Source organism: Solea senegalensis, linkage group LG1, assembly GCF_019176455.1.
Source record: "Solea senegalensis isolate Sse05_10M linkage group LG1, IFAPA_SoseM_1, whole genome shotgun sequence".
NCBI classification, from domain to species: Eukaryota; Metazoa; Chordata; class Actinopteri; order Pleuronectiformes; family Soleidae; genus Solea; species Solea senegalensis.
Window position 1 is genome coordinate 19068975 of NC_058021.1, and position 19664 is coordinate 19088638.

Genomic DNA, 19664 nt, shown 5'->3' on the forward strand with positions numbered 1-19664 from the left:
TGCTTCTTGATTGAATGAAGCAATTTCTGCTTATTCCAGTGTTGTTGTTACCGAGCAACGCTCGATCTATTCAAGCTAAAAATAGACATCAATTAGAGGATATTGATCCGGAAATGGCATCCCATAGATAATCTCATGACATCTGTTTACGTTAATTTTGCAATTTTATTTCTTTATTGATTTATTTCATAAGTGATGTTGACTACCTGTCAGTCCTACTCGACCTTTTCTGTCATTTTTCGTGGAAACCTTGAGGATCAAGTGAGAAATAGAACAAAGACACGTGCATCCAACAAAAAAACATGGATCAATCAAACATCTTCATCCCAGTAAAGGGAAGGAAAGGATGTGCACAGCTTAGAGCTTCCACTCAAAGGTTTATTTATTGCCTGTGACATTTCGAGCACATCAGGCTCTTCCTCAGACTATTGAAAAATACCCAGAATCCACACTGATCCACTCGTGTCACGCATCACAACAGGGATATTTTAGGTGCACTTTAGCTATAGTTTGTAACTTTTAAATGTGAAGTGATGCCTGTTACGTTCGTGCCATTTCCAAGTGAGTTCACGCTGTGCCGTTTAAGCCTGTCTGCTCCACATGATTATCTCTGTGTTTCTCAGTGTAACTGTGTGTTTGCGTCAGTGTCCATGGCAACGTGTCCGCGAAAAGTTACAGACGAGCACTACTGTCGAGTTTGTGTGTTTTGAGATAAGAGAGGAAAATTGTGTGTAATTAAAAGGTTTATTATTGAAGCAACCTCGCGGCGGTGCATCTCAGAAGAGCATGTGATACGGAAAACCAACATCTATTATAATCTATATGCGTATGTGTTGCTGTAAGTGTGATTGGTTCAATAGATGGGGATGAGCTCATGAGCTGTTATTATGGTGCTGTTGTGAGCGAGTGTATTATAGCCAGTAGCTAGCAACTACTTAGTGTAACGTGTATTTACTCTCTTCTCATAGACCTTTGTTCACTTGTTTTTTAGCATGCTTAGTTGTACTACAACTTTGTCTTTGACTTCCAAAGCTTTATACTCGGGTTATGGATCAATAATTTCATTATTACTTACCCCTGATGTCACAGACGACACCTGCATTCTCATTTTTACACATGCCACACTTGAATACCATAGTTGGTATAAGTTGTATTGATCTATGTTGATTGCTGTCATGACGGCTCAGTCTAAGAGAGAGGAAAAACACAACTATTTATCTCTTTTTCTCCCATGATATCTCACAATGTTATGTCACAGCACAGTTTATATTGGCATATGTACATACATTAATTAACTTTTTTAGATACATTATAATGCAGTATAAATATAAATATTAGATTATTTACCATGGAATATTATGTGGAGGGTCAGTCAATATAAGTGGAAGATACAGATGTGATCAAATACTTTCTTCTATGTTTGGATGAATCCTTTATCCTTTTGCAATCTTAATAATGTAATGTAGAGTATTTAAACCCCAGGTGAGAGTGCTGTCGAGTTATCACTGCAACACTCCGTGCACTCGCTGAGCTTTCCAGTTTCACAAAATTAAAAATGCCTGTGATCTGATCTGATCTGTATCCTTCATATAACCTGAGGGGAGGAAAGGCAACATGTTCTCGGCAGAAACACGGATTCAATTTAAAACGAGCTTCAAGGGTCAATAGAAGCCTTTCAGATTGAGTGGGAAATGTATCAACCCCTTGATTTGTTTCTCGGAGCGTTTATTTACCTGAGCTGCAGAGAAGTGCTGCGTCTTTATTGGAATTTTCGAGTTTTTGAAGATATTCCATTTTAGAAAAAGGCACAGTCTTTCTGTTTTCCCCTCCCGACGTCTATTTTTCGGATTGTTAATTGGTACAAAAGCTCACATTATAGTGATAAATGAAATGCGAACATCATCATTCTGTTGGACCAGACTGAAGTATTTCAGTTATTTGATTTCTTTCAGTGGAACAAACGTGTTTTTCAGCCAAAGAATTTCATCCCCTGACCAAGCAGGAAAACATGTTTCACCTGCATATGCTGAGATGTTATGTCAATCATTTAATCAAACTTTGTTTATATCGCATTGTTCTCACAAGGCAATGCAACTGCTTCACTGGATAATAATAAAGAAAGCAAAAACACATCAAACTGGCTGGTGTTAAAAACAGCAATGGAGAAGTGAAGAAGAGAGGAAGAGAATGAAATAAGGAAAAGCAGAAGTAGCGAGGAGAAGAAAGAGAGTAAAGGAAAAGAGGAAATGCAGCCGCAAGGGGAAAACACTGGAGACTAAAATACTAATGACTGATCTAAATAGTTAGTAGGTAGTAAATCTGTACTTAAAATAAACAAGTAAGTGAATAAATGTATTAATTAAATAAGTCAATGGAAGATGAGACAAACTGGAATGTGAAAAATAACAGAAAATTAAGAATTCTCTTAAATTACACTAAAGGGCAAATAAAATGATTTGTGTCAGACCCTAAAATGAAGGAAAAAACAGTACAAATAAATTTTAAAATCAGGTTGAAATAAGGAAGAATTGAATGACAGAAGTAGGGCTGAAACGATTCATCGATTATTAATCGATTACTCAATGAATCATGAACTATTTTTGTGTGTTTTCTAAATGAATTAAAACCAGTTTCTATGATTGTTCAGCTTCTTAAATGTGAATACTGTCTGGTGTCTTTGCTCCGTATCGCTAAGAATTCAGTAAAACTGAATCATCTTGGTTTGTGGACAAAAACAAGACATTTGAGGTTTTGACATTTCCAGGTTTGACGAACACTGATCAACATTTTTCAACACTTTATGGACCAAACGATTACTCGATTCATCGAGAAAATAAACAACAGATTACTCGATTATGAATATGAGCGTTGGTTGCACAAGAACTCGAATGGTGCCGTGCCAGTGAAGTAAGTTTCAAGTTGGATATTTTGCACGCTTAACCCTCAGATCCAGCCTCGCTCCGCTTTGACTTCATCCGCTCTCTTTAAGAGGGAGGAGAAAAAAAAAAGCTGCAGCCAAACCTGAGGTGAAAGCAGGTGCAGCCGCTCTCTCAGTGCTGTCACTGAGTGAAAGCAGCACACATCTTAATCTGTCAGCGTCTACACACACACTCATTCCTCACTCCTCCCGTCTCACTGCTTTAATCAATTAACTGTCTACTCTAAGAAAACCAACACAAATCCGCAGACACGAGAGCAGTGAGGGTAAAGACGGTTGTTTTGTTAGGTTAAGCTATAAAAGTGTATAAAACCACGTTGTCTTTATGTAACATGCAGATTATTGTGAGCCTGCAGGGCCACTCTGGAGTTATTCTGGAGAGCATTATCGACAGTATTTTGTAAAAGCCCTGCTGCATGTGCACCATCATGTAACTCGTCTTTTGAGACTTTTGTTCTAAAAAACATTGATTTTTCTTTTCATTTATAAACTGAAATATCAGGATAAATGTGTCTCTGCTTCATCTCTACATAATCATGTCGGCTATAGCCTCAGTTACACCATGAACACTGTTTACAAAACACTTTTTTAGGGTAAAAGAATATAATTGCTGATGACTTGTTAGAGTAACAGCCCTACAATGCTATTAATGTAAAGTAGCAAAACTATGATAATTTTGTGTTATTTTTACAGTAATAACCACATAATTGCTTGGTCATAACAGTGGGATAATGTGTGTTTGTGGGTATATATGAATTTTAACATGTAATGTGCTTTCAGCATATCATTTTGATATTATTCTGCAGAATATTCTGAACAGGATTTGTCATTTTTGGAGGGGGAAATGTAGCAATAATAATAATCATGAACACTTTTGCCTGAAATGTATTAATATCTGGAAAAATATTCCTTGAGCGTACACAGAAATTGCGATAAATCATGAATTAACTATGGAAATCATGTAATTAATCTCGATTCAACGTCTAACAGGCCTAATTTAAGATTGTGGGGTTTTTTTTGGCTTTGAAGACCTACGTGTTTAAAGTGGAGAATAAACCTCCATAATTCTTAAAAGATACTTGTAATAACAATTTTGTTTCCACTAAGATATGGAGAGAATTGTGCTCAAGTAATCCTCTAATAGGTGACTTTTGGTTTTCTTTTTTGCCGTCCTCTTTGCGTACCGCTTGCAAAGTTTTCCTGAAATGTCGCACCTTAAAACTGTGACACACTGGAGCTTTTATTCTGTTTTATTGAAGCAGTCTTGGTAATTCTCTGTAACAGACCCTTATATGATTGTTATTGATGTGGCCTTTCTTCACAGCAGACTATAACACATAATCCGCCCCCCTGGGTTCCAGCAGGGCCTCTCCACACCACGCACTGATCAGAGCAGAAAATTGAAGTCAAATGAAATTCGAATAACGGCACCAACATCTATCACGGCAGCGCAGAGACACAGACTCGTCTGTCAGCGAGTGAGCGTTGAGCTGTCAGTGGGGTGGGGGGGTTGGAAGGAAAGAGGATAAAGACAACTCTAAGCTTATAAAAACACTAAGGTATTGAATTGCCAGATTATGGGAGCTCCTCCCTAATTTCACAGGCAGAGCAGAAACCACGCCGTCACTGCAGAGCGGATATGCTGCAAACCACTTTTTAAGCTTCTATCATCATTCAGCAGGACACTTTTTCATTTGCATTATCTTTTTCACACCAGTTGGAGAAGAGAGGGGAAAAACTCTCGAGGCATCCTCGCCTCCCCCTCTCTGGCTTAGTTTCATCCATTTTGGCTTCGCGGTTTCCCATCCTCGCGCCGTATGTCTCCTCTCTGGCTCGACATCTAAATCAGACTTTTCTGAAGTGAGCAGCAGTCGGGGCTTCGCTTTAGCTCCATCTCTAACGGGGGGCGGGGGGGGGGGGGAGATGAGAGCCAGCATCTGCAGCGAGGACAAACGCAGTCATTGCTGTGAACTTTCCTTTTAGCCTCTTTTGATGAAGTCGCAGTGAAAGGCGGGGAAGCCGAAGCCGGAGCCTAACACCCCATCATCGCCATTGTGCCCGCTACATACAAAAACCCTACTTCACTATCAAGTTAACTCCCACAGAACTTTTTCCACAGCATGATATGCACTTTGATTTCTTTTCACTTGGTGACTTTACATTGGGATTGTAAAATGTCTTGTTATCGTGTATGTCTTATTTTTATTCGGCCTGTCCCTGTCCACCATTGTATAACTCTCAGAGATTTTTGTTTAACCCTTAGAACACTGAGCATTTTGGCTGCTTTTTTCCCCCCATTACTACGTTTAAACGTACAGTATATACAGAGGCTATAATATCCTTTTTTTTCAGCACAACCTAGGCAATCTGATAAAAAAAAAAAATTCACCAACTATATAAACACACCTGTACTCAAAATTTAAAATCAGATTGAATTTGTGAAATTTGGAAGTACGTCACAGTTCAAAGTTCACTTGGCTCATTTTTATGAACAAAAAGAAAAGAAAAACGCTCTATTTTGTGACTTCTGCACAATTGTTGCTACTAGACAAAGCCTAGTAAAACACACCCCCAGGATGTCCATATAAGTATTATTCTCACTGCAATTTTACCAAGGGTGCACCTGCGGCACAGGTCCGTGCTGCGTGAGGACTAAGGGTTAAAAAGAGACATTTTATTTTTAACAAACCTAAACACTATTAAAAAAAACACCTTGAAAGGTTTGGTAACAATTATTAATAGGCAAATATGGTCATTTCATCGAAATTATACGGTAATAACCAAGTAATAGCTTGGTCGTAACAGTAACAAGCACACAGTTATGGAAACACTGATTTATGTAATGAACACCATCTACTGCTTCAAATCAGTGTCTACTTTGAATTCATCAATATCAGTTTTCGGCGTAATCTATTCAAACGTCTGGAGTGGGAAGAAAAAGTCGATAAAACCAGGTCAAGAGAAAAGTTTTCAGGGTTTTTTTTGTATCACTTGAAGATACTTTTTTTCCCACCAACCCCCTCTCCCCCCATCATTGTTAGGAATTTCCAAAATTCAGCTAGAGGTTGAAAAACTTTTCAAAAGGCCCTTGAAACGTGTTCACTCATGCTGTTCTTGCGGGGTTGGTTTTTTTTGTTCAGTGAGAAGCTTTACTTTGAAATGCCAGTACCGACTCGTATCAAAAGCAGCTCTACTGGGATCCAGATCCGCAAGCTGACCGAATGTCACTGTTTTGAGTTGAGGATCCTTTTTTTTGTTTTTTTTTTGGTGGTTTCTTGCCTGTTGGCTCGAGCAGGTCTTGAGTGTTTCTTCTGGCCTCTCGCCTCGTCATCGTTGCAGTACTTGTGCCCGTAGGACTGGAGCCCAGTGGATTGTCTGTTTGTGAAAGAACTCTCTTGGTTCTTACGTTGGTAATTCAGACACAGTGGTGGTTAGTTTTACGAAGGCTCGATCCACAACACTTTGTTGTCCTTTAAAAGTCCATTAGTTCTGCACCAGATTCACCTCTAACACACTTTACTCAAACATGTACCCAGATGCTCGTAGGGTTTGAAAATGCTGCCGTGGCTCTGCCCTGGCGACCCGCAGGCCGTATGTGGCCCCCAATCAATTACATGCAGACCATCACTTAATATCATGTTATAATGAAAACATTCTATACAGAAGCCTATTTAGTGTTTTAATTACAGCTTTCCATGTTGTTAATTACTTCATTTAACATTTATTTTTGTTTGTATTTGATATTGATAGATTTATTTTGTGTCATATACTTGTTTTTATCGTGAAGTGTGCATCATTCCATATCAAAACAAAGACTTTTACTGTGAAATTTGAGAAATATCATCACGTATAAAGGTTATCGTGATGGAATGTTGTGTTATACTTTTAAGCTCATATTGCTCACTCGCTACCCCAACACATGTTTTTTCCACTTTTTTTTCCCCCAATTCATTTGAGTTTGACATCTTTGCTCTAGAGGGTTTAGCCACAACTATCAGGTGTTAACAAAATGCTCCTTTAACATTCACTTTCCGTTTCAATTTCACCTTGTTGTTGGTCTCGTTGTTTCTAGGTCAAAGTATTTTGTAAAACTAAGCTAAGAAATGTTGTAGTTCGAATGTAGACTTATGCCGGGATCAGAGTATGCGATGTTTTTGTCTTTCAGATTAGCAGATTAGCAGTCATAGTGGCACAGATTCCTGACGTGTCTTGTTTGGGGGACTGGTAACACGTCAAGTTTGACCCCCGACTAATCATCGTCATCGCTATTTCCAACATTTTTGTTATGGTAGTTCCTTGAAGAGGCCACACGGTAGTGTAGTGGTTAGCACTCTTGCCTTTGCAGCAAGAGCAAGAAGACCCAGGTTCGAGACTGCATGGAATTTGCATGTTCCCTGTGTGTGTGTGTGTGTGTTTTCTCCAGGTTCTCCGGCTTCCTCCCACAGTCCAAAAGCATGCAATTTGGGGATTAGGTAATGTTGGTAAAATTGGACACACTTAATTGACCATAGGTGTGAGAGTGAGATTGAGTGTACCCCACCTATTGCCCAAGGTGGGGTACCTAGATTGGCACAGCACCCCCATGACCCTCCTGTGGAGGATAAAGCAGCAGAAAATGGATGTATGGATGAATAGTCCCTTCAAGAGACATCAAAGAGGCAGAGCTACTGTTGCCAAAGCTCAACTAAAACGTCTTTTGGGGTCACTACACCACCTAACAGCAGCAGCAGCAGCATTCCTCTTCCTCTTACGCCATGTCGGCACTCTGTTTTCGTCAAAGTCCAGGAGCATATCGTATTAGATGTCGTCAGACTAGGCAGGAAAATAGAAATTCTCATTGGGGTTTCGCAGTGAATCCAAGATCCTACATTACACGTCCGTTCATCGGATCCGACACTGGAAATTACCAAATTGCTTGAAAATCGGCCTAAATTCATGTTGTATATGGTCGTGCTGATTTTTAACTTCACCTTAGAGCACCACACAAGAAAGAAGTGAAGTGAAGTGAAGGGAAGGGAAGGCCAGCTTTCATGTGCAAGTTTGCTTCATCTCATGTTTCCTGTCTCTCTCTCTCTGTCTTTTTGCTTTTGGTCTCGCTCTCTTTCTTTTCATGGCTGCTCATCCTGCTGTTGTGGCAGCACAGCTTGAGTCCAACACTTCCTCCTCCGCGTCTTGTTTCTTCCTAGAAGCCTGGGAAAGATCGATAAGTCAGTAAGCGCACAGCTTCAGGCCAAATAATTTGTCTTTTGGGGAAGATTTTAAAGGGCTTGTTTCGCTCACTGCTGTGTACCTGTCATTCGGTAATTCCTTGAGCCACACGGTTGGAATGAGGTACAACCACATTTCAGTTCCCTCTGCTTACGTTTCTTTTAAGGGTTATTCTGGTCGTATGTTAATGACCGAATGAAGCCAGTTAACTGAGGACAGTAGTCTTTCTATTGATGACTATCAGCAATTACACGCACCAAACTCTATGCAATCATACTGAGCCCCCGTCGACTCCACAGCATGAGAATAACATACTTGTTTGATGGTCCAGACTGTGGAATAGTTTGGCTCTGATCTTTTGTTTGGAGTTGCAGGACAGTTTAAAAGCTACTGACATTATTTCAAAACTGTATTTAATTGCTCTACATTCTGACTCAAGGTCCACTGATGTGGGCTTTTAATGACTGATATCAATCTTTAGAAAATAGTATTATGTTGCAGATTTTCTTTGGTCATTTTTCTAGGGCTGAAACAATTACTCGAGTGTTTGTAAGGGATTGATTTTTTTTAGCCTCATAAATGTAAATATTTTCTGGTTTGTTTGCTCCATATATTTTTAATTTTTGGACAAAACAAGACATTTGAGAACATCATCCTTTCCATATTTGAGAAACACTGATTAACATTTACTCGTGAAAATAATTGACAGATTAATCGATTATGAAAAATATAACCCTATAGTCAGTAGAGATGATAAACACAATCGCTTACATTAGTACAATTACACCATTTGGTGGTCTGTATGTCTTTTTATATGTATTTATATTTTCAAATAAACGTAATGTATAAACTTGACATTAAATACATAACAAGGTAATAAAAAATAAATAAAAAAAGTGAAGTCTGAAATGAAAGTGTGTAAAGTTGCTTAAATAAGTAATACTTGGCTACAAAATGGTAAACCATCCATCGGTCTACTTCTGATTCTGGAACATTTCCTGTTTTCAGTAAGACTGCCCTCCTATCTCACCAAACACACCCACTTAGTGAAGAAGGATGGGAAGTTAAAAGACATTTTATGGATTTCAGTGACTTTCTGGCACTCAAGGGTCAAAGTGTTCTCTATCTGCAGACTTCCATTGGTCTCGGGTGCTGATTCCACAAAATATCCTTTACTGCAGCATTTTTATATTTTTTTCTTACCACACTTCAGATTCAACCATTATATTCTCCTCACTACTCTCGAAGCTTGAAACTTGAACTTGGTTTACCCCGTCCTCTCCGACCTCCTCCTCCTCCTCCAACAACTACAGTCCATCTGCTAACTCGGGATGAGTGATGCTAAACTCGCGCAGTAAGGCGTTGTTGGAATTTACAGCCTTGTGTGCATTTCACCACTCGTGCTGTCCGTGTGCTTTCTCCCCAAACACTCGACGCTTCCAGTTGACAGACTATAGCTCTGAGCTACGTATAGCAACAGATGCACCAACGCAACGGTGCTCGAGGGAAACAGATCTGTGTTTTTTCAGTGTAGCTCGTCCTCTTCATGATCTCTAACCTCACCAGAAACTTGTACTCGTTCTGTTATTTTCTCTCTCTATTATTTATTTATTTTTTTTTTTTTTACCAGCAATGATAGCAGGCATGAGTGATGACTACTGAGTACTTAGTAATCAATACATTACTTATGTATAACGGTATGAGTCAGAATGTCATCGAGTTAGTGGGGCAGCACAGCTGGTGCAGCCGTAAGAGGGGGGGGGGGAAATGAGGTCATGGAAGAATAAAACGAACCAATTCATAAAAATGCGTCCATCGTTTTTTGTCTTTAACACCGAGTGTATGTATCGCAGACGACACGTTTTTGCATTACCGTAAGTAATGGTTTCTGAAAGCTGAGAAGTTGCAAGTCAAAGTCAACCCGTGGTTATTACGGTAATTTCACTCGCACTGTTGCAAGTGCAAGAAGAGCAGAGAGTTGGAGAAACGTCTGTACATAGTTTGCATCTTTTTGGCCCGTTTTTGGACATTGAGACAAAAACCGCAAACAAATGTTATTGTAAATATGTTTTACACTGTGTAAATCTAATAGAGCTTTTTGTTTTTCGTCATTTTAAATTGTTAATGCACCATTTACAATTTAAATGTAAATGTGCGGTGATGTACGTAAATGTACGGTGATGTTCAACCCTTTTTTACAATGCAGTCAATTGTAGATAACTGCCAGATATTGAAAGTTATTCTGGACAAATGCTCTCGGGACACTTTCTGGTCCTTTTTTGGTCCAGACATTTTGAGGCTTAGGTGTTGAAGGGTTAAAAGACTTGAAAACGTGTTTTAATCTTCAACATTTTGCAAGGAAATTGAGGACAAAGTCCTCAGCTCCACTCTGATCACACATCCTGGTTTAATAGTATTTCTGAAGTGCCACTAGAGGACGCTCGCGTACAACTGGTGGTGCGTGTACCACAGTGTGAGAACCACGGCCTGTAGACTTAATATGGTGTTGATTAAAATATGTAATCCTTGGATTAAGTGGCTGAAATCTGTTCTTTTTTTTTCTATGTGCACAGCACAATTGACAACACCTGAACTATCCCTTTAGGAAATAGAGCACTTAGTCACAGGACATTTTCTGGCCCTTTTATGGTTAAAAGGCATTTTGAGGCATAGGTGTTTCAGGGTTAATCCAATACATTTCTTCCATATAACTCCCTCAAAGTACATTTTCTATTAAATATCCACGGGACTGCACTGTATTAATTTATTTCCCTTCCTTCCCCAGCTGTGTGGCTTCCCTCCAGAGTCAATCACAGCTCTGAGAACATCCACCCTAATCACCCAAAGCATGGCTTTTTCCGACTATTGATTAGCTGTTAATTAACCTTTGCAATCAGGGCCTGGCCCTAAGTTCAACATGTGTTAGAACCAGATTGTGAACAAACATATATCCGATAAACACACGCCGTTACTCACGGGGGGGAAACTGGAAAAGTTCTCTGTTGAGTTTTGAGCAATTAAGTTTTGCCGTGCGTAATCTGCCATATTTAAACAGACTGAGGTAACAGTAGCAGAGGTGCGGCGCTGGTCACAGAGCAATGATTGAGCTGTGAGCAGCGGACGGTTGGGGAGCATTCATTCAGCTCTGTTATCCCGGTCCCTTCTCTCATTACTGGATCAACAATAAAACAACATCCTGAAATGATCCTCCCCAGTGACCTTGAGCCGCCCCGGCACTTGTGACTCAATCTGTATTCATCCGCTGTTGTGCCTAAGCCTGACCGGCAATGATTTCACGGTTCATCATGATGGCGTGTTGGGGGCAAATGCTCTAGGAAGGGCTGCAGTGGAGATGGAGTGAGGGGATAAAAGAGACAATGAGAGGGAGAGGAAGGTGGAAGGTGAACAGCGAGGGTATGAATATTGAATACATAATGTAATTTCCTTCATCTGTGTGAAGGAAGATTCATAAAGAGCCCGGCTTCTAGACCGGATACCCCGCCACTCTCCTCCCAAAATGAACTTGTGCCTTATGCTGGTTTGAATAATTACCGCTGATTTAACTTGCACATTTAATTTATATTCATTTAAGTTTTTAAGTGTTTCTTATCAGGAAATGTTGTGCAGTCATGACGAGGGATGAACCTAATTATCTGGCAAGTTCTTGATATTACAGACATGCTGTGGCCATGAGGTGATAATGAAGACTGACACTATGTCTTAACAGCAAAATTTAACTGTGCTTTATGAATAAATGAACCAGATTAGATTAGATTTGATTCCTTATTGTGGAGAGCTTTCACTTAAGGTGCATACATTTGCCCATAAATTCATCCATGCACACATTTAAAAGAAGAAATGAAAATAAAAGTTATTACTAAATGTAATAGTAGTAAAACTATTGTAAGATAAATAATAAAGACATAAATAAGAATATCACAAAATGTTATAAAATGTAATAGCAAAATGTGACATTTCTCAAAACAAAAATACGTCAAACATCAATATTTTAATTAACAAATGAAGGCGCTCGAAAGTAAACGGTCCCGGAGGCGTCGCTGTACTTCACGTCTCCTCACGATGGCGCTGCTCAAAAGAAGAGGGAGTTTACAGTGGGATAATGGTGGAGAAAGCTGTTTGTCCACATTCACGTTCAACACATAGACTTTATATAGTTTGTTCTCTATGTTGTGAATAAATAGAGAAACGTTCTGTCTTCTTCAGTGAGACGGATATCATGTTGTATTGCTATATTAGTGTCTCGCGATAAATCGATAATCACAGAATCGTTGTATCGTGATATTATTGGTATCGTAGACCATGTATCGTATCCTGTGATTTTCACCCCTAGTCACCAACTATCACCCAAAATATCTCCTCTATTCAGCTGCAATACGAGTAATGATAACACGTGCAGCCACCGACTCCCGTCTCACCTGCTGTTTGGTGCTGAAGACGCTGCAAAGTAAGTGTTGCTAATGATGATGAAATGACCCGTGTGTAGCCAGAGCTAAACACAACTTCATTCATGATTGAATACTCCCCCATCAGACACAAATCAGGTGTTATTCCACAAGGAGTCGCCTGTACTTACTTAACACAGAGAGAGGAGACTACAGCAAACAATAATACTTGTTATAATAATAAGACGCGGTCGAACGCGACAATCGACGACACAGAAACGGGTGAGAGCGTCTCGTCTACGTCAACCAGACCAAACTCGGGGAATGCACACCGTGAAGCACAGGTGTATTTTTGATCCTGTGAGCGAGCCGAGACATGTGTTCACACTCGCTTGCCTGTAGCATCAGGTGCTTTACACCGCAGGTTCTGTGCAGAGTATTTCGGGCCTACCAGGTGATAATTACAATTTGCACTCAGCAAGCTGCCGCAGCGATGGAGGGGATAATGGTGCATGCGCGCGTGGATGGCAAAACAAAACACACCAGCGGAGACAACTACATGGTTCGCACGGAGGTCTGAGAGGGACCGGAGTTTACGGCTGGATATCAGTTTGCGTTCTTTTATATTCTCATCGCCGTGTCATTAAATAATTACATTTATTAACCCCAGTGACGCTTTGTTAGTTCCATGTTATTTTCTGTATCAGTAACAGGGTTTGTATTATAAATAAAAAATCGATGTGGCCCTCCAAACGATCTCATTTGGCCACCACTTTATATCAACTTAGAATATGTTGTTTCTGTTTGCTTTTTGTTATTTTATGATACATTTGGCACCATAAATATTTTCCTATGACGAACTTTTATCAGGAATGTATTCGTAGCCTAGCAGAGTCAGGAATCTAACCCTCCACCTTCCCCTAGCCGCTATCGCCACAAATCCCCAAATACAGTTTTTTTTGTGGGGCGGTTAATTAATTTAATTATAAATAATGTTAATCCTTTTGAATTTGGACAAACACTGCCGGAAGTATTCATTTCATTTATTAATAAACCAATAACACAACACAAGGCCAAGGGCACCACTGTGGTCAGAAATGGCCCAGTTTGCAGAGAACTCAGAACAGAGTGAGTTATGTTGGAGGGATGGGAGGGAAGTGGACTGAGGAAAACATGTTTGTGTGTCTGTCAGCGTTTGGGTGTGTGTGTGTGTGTGTGTGTGTTTGTGTTGACGGTTTCACAGTCGTGCCGTTGCTCCGGATAAATTTGACCCACAAAAGTTTCAAAACAGTCAAGCTGAAGAGCGAGTTAAAGTTGGTAAAGAGTGGAAAAACACAAACAGACAAGAGAAGACTGATGAATTCTGAATGCACTAAATGTTTTATGGTCCACAAAAATGCCCCATTAATGTTATAGCCGCCGAGTGTTTTCTATACATTGGCACCAATTCTGACTTTTGTGCAAAAGTATTATTTTAAATTGACTCTAATCTTTCAGTTCACTGTGTTTTCTAGTAGCTCTTCTACTTTTCTATTGCTACTTGTAAGTTCCCTTTTTTGGTTTGACTGGTTGTAAAGCATGTAGCAACACACTATAACCCAATTCTGTGTTTCACCTTGTAAGTCAACTTCACTCCAACTCACACATTTTACACTTATTTATACGGTGAACAGACCTCATTTACATAGCACCTTCTCCTCCATCTCCTCCTGCCTCTCCTACTCCCCCTCCTCCAGCGTTTCCTCCTGTATCTCCTTCTGCATCTCTACTATCCGTCACCTGACAAAAATATATTGATGCATGACGTGAACAGTGGGGCAATTTGGGGTGCAACAGTCATCAATTTTGATGATACGGTTATAGCTTGGATGTATAAAATTCCATTTGTATATATTGTATATTTCCCTTTTTTAATAATAAAAATAATAATAATACTAATACATTTCATTTATCAGCACTTTCAATAAAACTAATATACTTTACAAGATTATAAGCTTAATTGATGATGAGGATCTTGAAGTGGACATGCTGCTTTGTTGGGAGCCAGTGAAGGTGTTGCAGGATGGGTGGAACAGATTACTTAGAGTAACTTACACTTGGACTTCTAAAGAAGTCTCTTATGTCCACTTTTCTTGTTTTAGACATCCTGGCTGCGCCTAATTAACAAACACACACGCGGCACGCACATATGCACATGAACACCGATTCAAACATTAATGTAAATGAAACCTCTGATTATTACAATCCTTCTAGCTGACATGAATCAGGCAGAACAAACGGCCAATTTACAGTAGCAGATTAACAAGGGCCGTTTCTCAGTATCCATACTTGTGCGTACTTGTGTTCTCCCGTACTTGTGAAAACGTCGTCAGCTTCAGTCCAAGTGCTGTTCCAATTCTCAAGTAAGCGAACAGCGAGGACGGTTCTCAAACCCGGAAGTGTTCTCTCTCCGCCCGTTTTTACCAAGTATGCATCGGAGGTGACTTAAACGTACTTGGGATGGCCATGTATCCCAGAATACATTTGGGCAGAGCATAGCAGCAGATAATAGAAATATAAATCTGAAATAAATATTTTTCTTTGTCCCGGAACAAAGTTTTAACATCATTTGAGGCGGGAAATTAGTCATTTAGAATTCAAATATGTGGTTTGTGTATGAAGATATGACGTAAGTCTGGCAGTGACGTTTGTCGGAGGTGATCAGCTCCGCCTCTGCGGACGCTCGGCGCTCACTGTGCCCAGCACAGAGCAACGTTACCTCGGCCTGTCCTGATGAAATGATCCACTGGCTCAGACGTCATTAGATGCTCGGTGTGATCCATAGATTTGTTGTTGGCGTGTTATTTTGTTTTTAATGGAAACGTTTTGATCTGACAGTTCGTATATTATTAATGTTTTTTTATTTTAACTTTGAATGTTAGATTTATTTTAAAGTTGCACGGTCATTGTATCTGTATTTAAATATAATATGTAAATATTAGATATGTAGAGTAGTATATATTTGTACAAGTCATACTACTCTACAATGCTGTAATATATCTATTTTCCACATTGTATTATTTGTATTGTATATTTTAATAGAAATAAATTAATAAATGAAGTTAAATATTTAAAATGTAAAAACAATAACAACATATATATGCATTTATTAAAAGTATTTCATATGTTCATTTATCAACACCGTAGGTGGCGGTAACGAGGCTGCAGCACTTGGCGCCAGCCACCATTCAAACAGCAGAACAATACATACATACTTGCATACTTGAGTATTGAGAAACAACCACATACTTGTGTACTCCCAGTGTACTTCTCATATACTTCCCAAGTATATACTTCCCAAGTAAGCAAGTACATACTTGAGTATTGAGAAACAGCCAAGGACTCCTGACCACAGACTAGCAGACCGGCGGTGTGCAAGCAAGATGGAGTGACAGCGGGGACGGCCAATCACACAAGAAACGGCAGAGCCAATCGAGGAGCTTGTGGGCGGGTCTAAACTAAGGGAAACAACCAGGCTTCACCTTGAGCTGCCATTTTGTGCTTGGTCCTAGTGCTTGACGTGTCTCTGTTTTACTATAGTGTAACATTGTTTTTGGATGGTAAAAAGTGCAGGGGACCTAAACGGCCTTTTGAAAAAGGCCCCCAAATTACGTCCGTGTGTCCAGGGATAATACATTTGGTTTTAATCGCATCATGACTGCAGAGGATATCCTGCATCTATCTGCTGGATCAGTCAAAACATATTTTTCTCTCGGTTTTTCATTTTAAACATCTCACCTTAATAAAACAAACAAGGTTATTGCTGGAAAGCCACACGTGTCAGACTACCAGCCTGTTGATGAGTCGTGCTGCAGACAGAGAAAGCCTCTGATGACACAGATGTCCGTGGGATACACAGAAATCTCCCTGACTAATCTGTGGAAATGTGGCTCGTTTGCTTTTCAACAGGCGACGTGGTTCACAAGTAGAGGAGCGAGTTTGTCATGGAGGAAGTTTTTGTTTTTTTTCTGTTTCACTGCTGAAGCATGCATTTGGAAAGTAGTGATCCACATGCTGTAGTATCCTGTCTCTTCTGACTGAGTCCTGGAGTTTCGATTTCTTCTTCTGCCAATTATGTTTGAGCTTTAATCAATGTGCGCCCTCTGCTGGTACAAGCACAGCCATTGTCACGACAATGATCAAGAACATATGGCACTTTTCCATTAGACCAGTGTTTCTCAAACTTTTTCGGACCAAGGACTACTTAACCAATAAAAAATGCTGCTTTTAAATCCTTCTACTGATAGTTTCAAAATCTACTTATATTCCAAACTTTCCTTAATGTCCTAAAATCTACTTATAACTCAAAATCTACTTAAAGTTCCAAAATCTCCTTAATGTTCTAAAATCTACTTATAGTTCCAGAATCTACTTATATTCCAAAATGTATTTATAGTTCCAAAATGTCCTTGATGTTTCAAAATCTACTTATAGTTCCAAAATCTGCTATCGCAACCCCACCCACGTTGAGGAGGTACTTAAATAGTCATTTAAAACGATACCGGACCGAGTAGAGTCGAGCCGTGCTGAAACTGTAAAGTGGAAAAGCGCCACATGGGTTAGTACCTGGTGCTTTTTTTTGGTACCTGCTCTGACAAGGTTCCAAGTGAGCTGAGCCGATACTAAAATGTGACGTCAACAGACTGACCGGCCACTGATTGGTCATGAGCGCGATGTCCGACACAAGAATCAAAACATTTTCAAAAACTGGCGGGAGCGTTATAGTGAACATACACGGCTGCTGTGCGCAAAAATACACCGTTGTCCGTCGACACGTGATGCAGACATTACTGTGTTTAGTGGCTGGCGAGAGCTGGACGTAGCCGGTTTGTGACGTGTTTAAAATGACGTCACAGCATTTTGGTGAAGTCGTGCTAGAACTGTATAATGGAAACGCCCCATAATCTATGTCCGCGTTAGTAAAAGCTCAATTACATTTGCTAAACCCATTCTTTATGTTCCATAGTTTGATCCATGCACTTTTGGCCTGGCTGTTTCATCCATGCTCCCTTAAAATGAATTCCAAAGGACATTCCTTGAATTTGTAATTCAGCATTTTACCACATTTTTGGTTTTGAATGAGAAATGTGAAATTTTCCAGATTTGTATTTTCTGTTTTTGTGTTTTTTTTGACCAAAGTCATCAATCAACCTCGGCTGTAATTTACATTATGTGCTAATTAGCGGTTAATTGACAGCATGCTGACTTTGGCATTCAGGCCGGAGTACCACTGTGCCGAGGCGATGCTTCACTGCAGCTCCTGGTTTGACTTTGGACTCTTAGCCCTGTTTTTCCTCATGCGTTTGCAAAGTTGGTCACTAATTAGTCGCTTGTTTTTGTTGTTTCGTCGTAGACTGAAGTGACCGTATAGAAATGGAAAATACACAACTTTTGGAGGCGCTGGGACTTACAATCAAGGGGAGCAACTAAACTCGTAAAAACCTTGTGCACGAGACCTTATAGGAATTGTGTTATGCGGCGTGCTGTTTCGGGGACAATTAAAATAATAAGCCGTTTGGTGGAGTAAACACTGGGAACACTGGGTGTTTACCAGTTTATGTATCGAGACCTGAAATCCCATCAGGACTGTATGGATCCCCACAAGGCTCAAATTTACACTCATAAACAAGTTAATCTCTTTTTCCACAGTCGAGGGACTTTGTTTTGTTGTTTCCCCCTCAAAGCATTTAAAAAACCTCCCGACTAATTTGCCAAAACCAAGCTCCCCTCCTCAGTCGAGCTCTGCCCGTCTCATTGCAGCACTCTCTCACTCCTCCCTCTCCTCTCAAAATCAAACTTTGACTCAGAAGAACCGCAGGCGTGTCACTCATGCTGGTGTGAGAACAGCAATGCAGACAAGCTTGAACTTGATTCAGCACACACCCATGTCTTTGTTCATGTTTTCTGGCATAAACTCTCAGAACCAGTGGTCCTTAGTATGGAGTGCTTTGGTCCTTTGGAGACCAAAACCTAATCCTAAAGAGGAAAAGAACCTCATTTCTGAGCAACATGGTTAAACTCGGGGATAAAATTTGAATTGCGGAGTCACAGGTGCACCCTGGTAAATTGTAGAGGGATAATAAACAACTCCTTACATGGACATCCTAGGTGTGTGTGTGTGTGTGTGTGTGTGTGTGTGTGTGTGTGTGTGTGTGTGTCATAGGTCACATTTTCAGGCTTTACAAAGCATTTTTCCCATCTTATGTGTTGCTGAGTCAAAATTATGATTCATTTTTCAACTGTGCAGAAGTCACAAAGTAGACGATTTTTCTTCTGTTTTTGTTCATAAAAACGGGACAAGCGAACTTGAAAATGTGACTTAAATTCACAAATTCAATCCGAGCCAGTGGAAACGCGCCAGGCATGTAACTGGTTATGGTTGAGGTTGGGGATCAGTGCAGTGTCCTGAGAAGAATAGCTGTGCAAACCTGTGAGCGTGAGCGCGTTTCCCAGATTAAGTTTGCGTTCACAGAGCCTTGTCCATCTGTTAAAGAGTCTGCCTTCAAAATTTTAGGGAACAAAACTTGAAGAATCTTTACAATGGAGAAAATGCCCAGCAGTCATCTATATTCCCCCAGAGCCTTCCTCGCACTGTCCTTCCCATCTGGCCTTTCTGATCCAGCAATCCAACTCGATCCTTGTCTTCAATACAAACTACTGAGAGTCACAGATGGTGAGGAAGCAAAGGGAGACTGTGATGGTGGAAGAGGGAAGCTGAGTCGTCTTTAAAGACAGACTATCTTAGTTTTTTTTTAAAAAAACACGTTTAAAGACAAAGATGGTTATTAATCTTTAAATTCCCTATCAATTGTCAGATTGGACGATAGAGGTTGTTGTGAGGTTGTTTTTCCTGAAGGAGAGCTAATGGTAACAGTCTGAGTCCCTGTGGATTTCCACTCTCGGCAGTTTAAAAACTCACTTTTTTAAAACAAACTCAGTGTTGTTTTAAAATGGTGACACAAATCTAATTCCATAGACTTGGCTCTTAGAGATTCTGATTTCTGGATGAACGAGTTACTGATAATGACATAATGACACACCCATCTTTCGCAACTTTCCCAGCACACATTGTGACT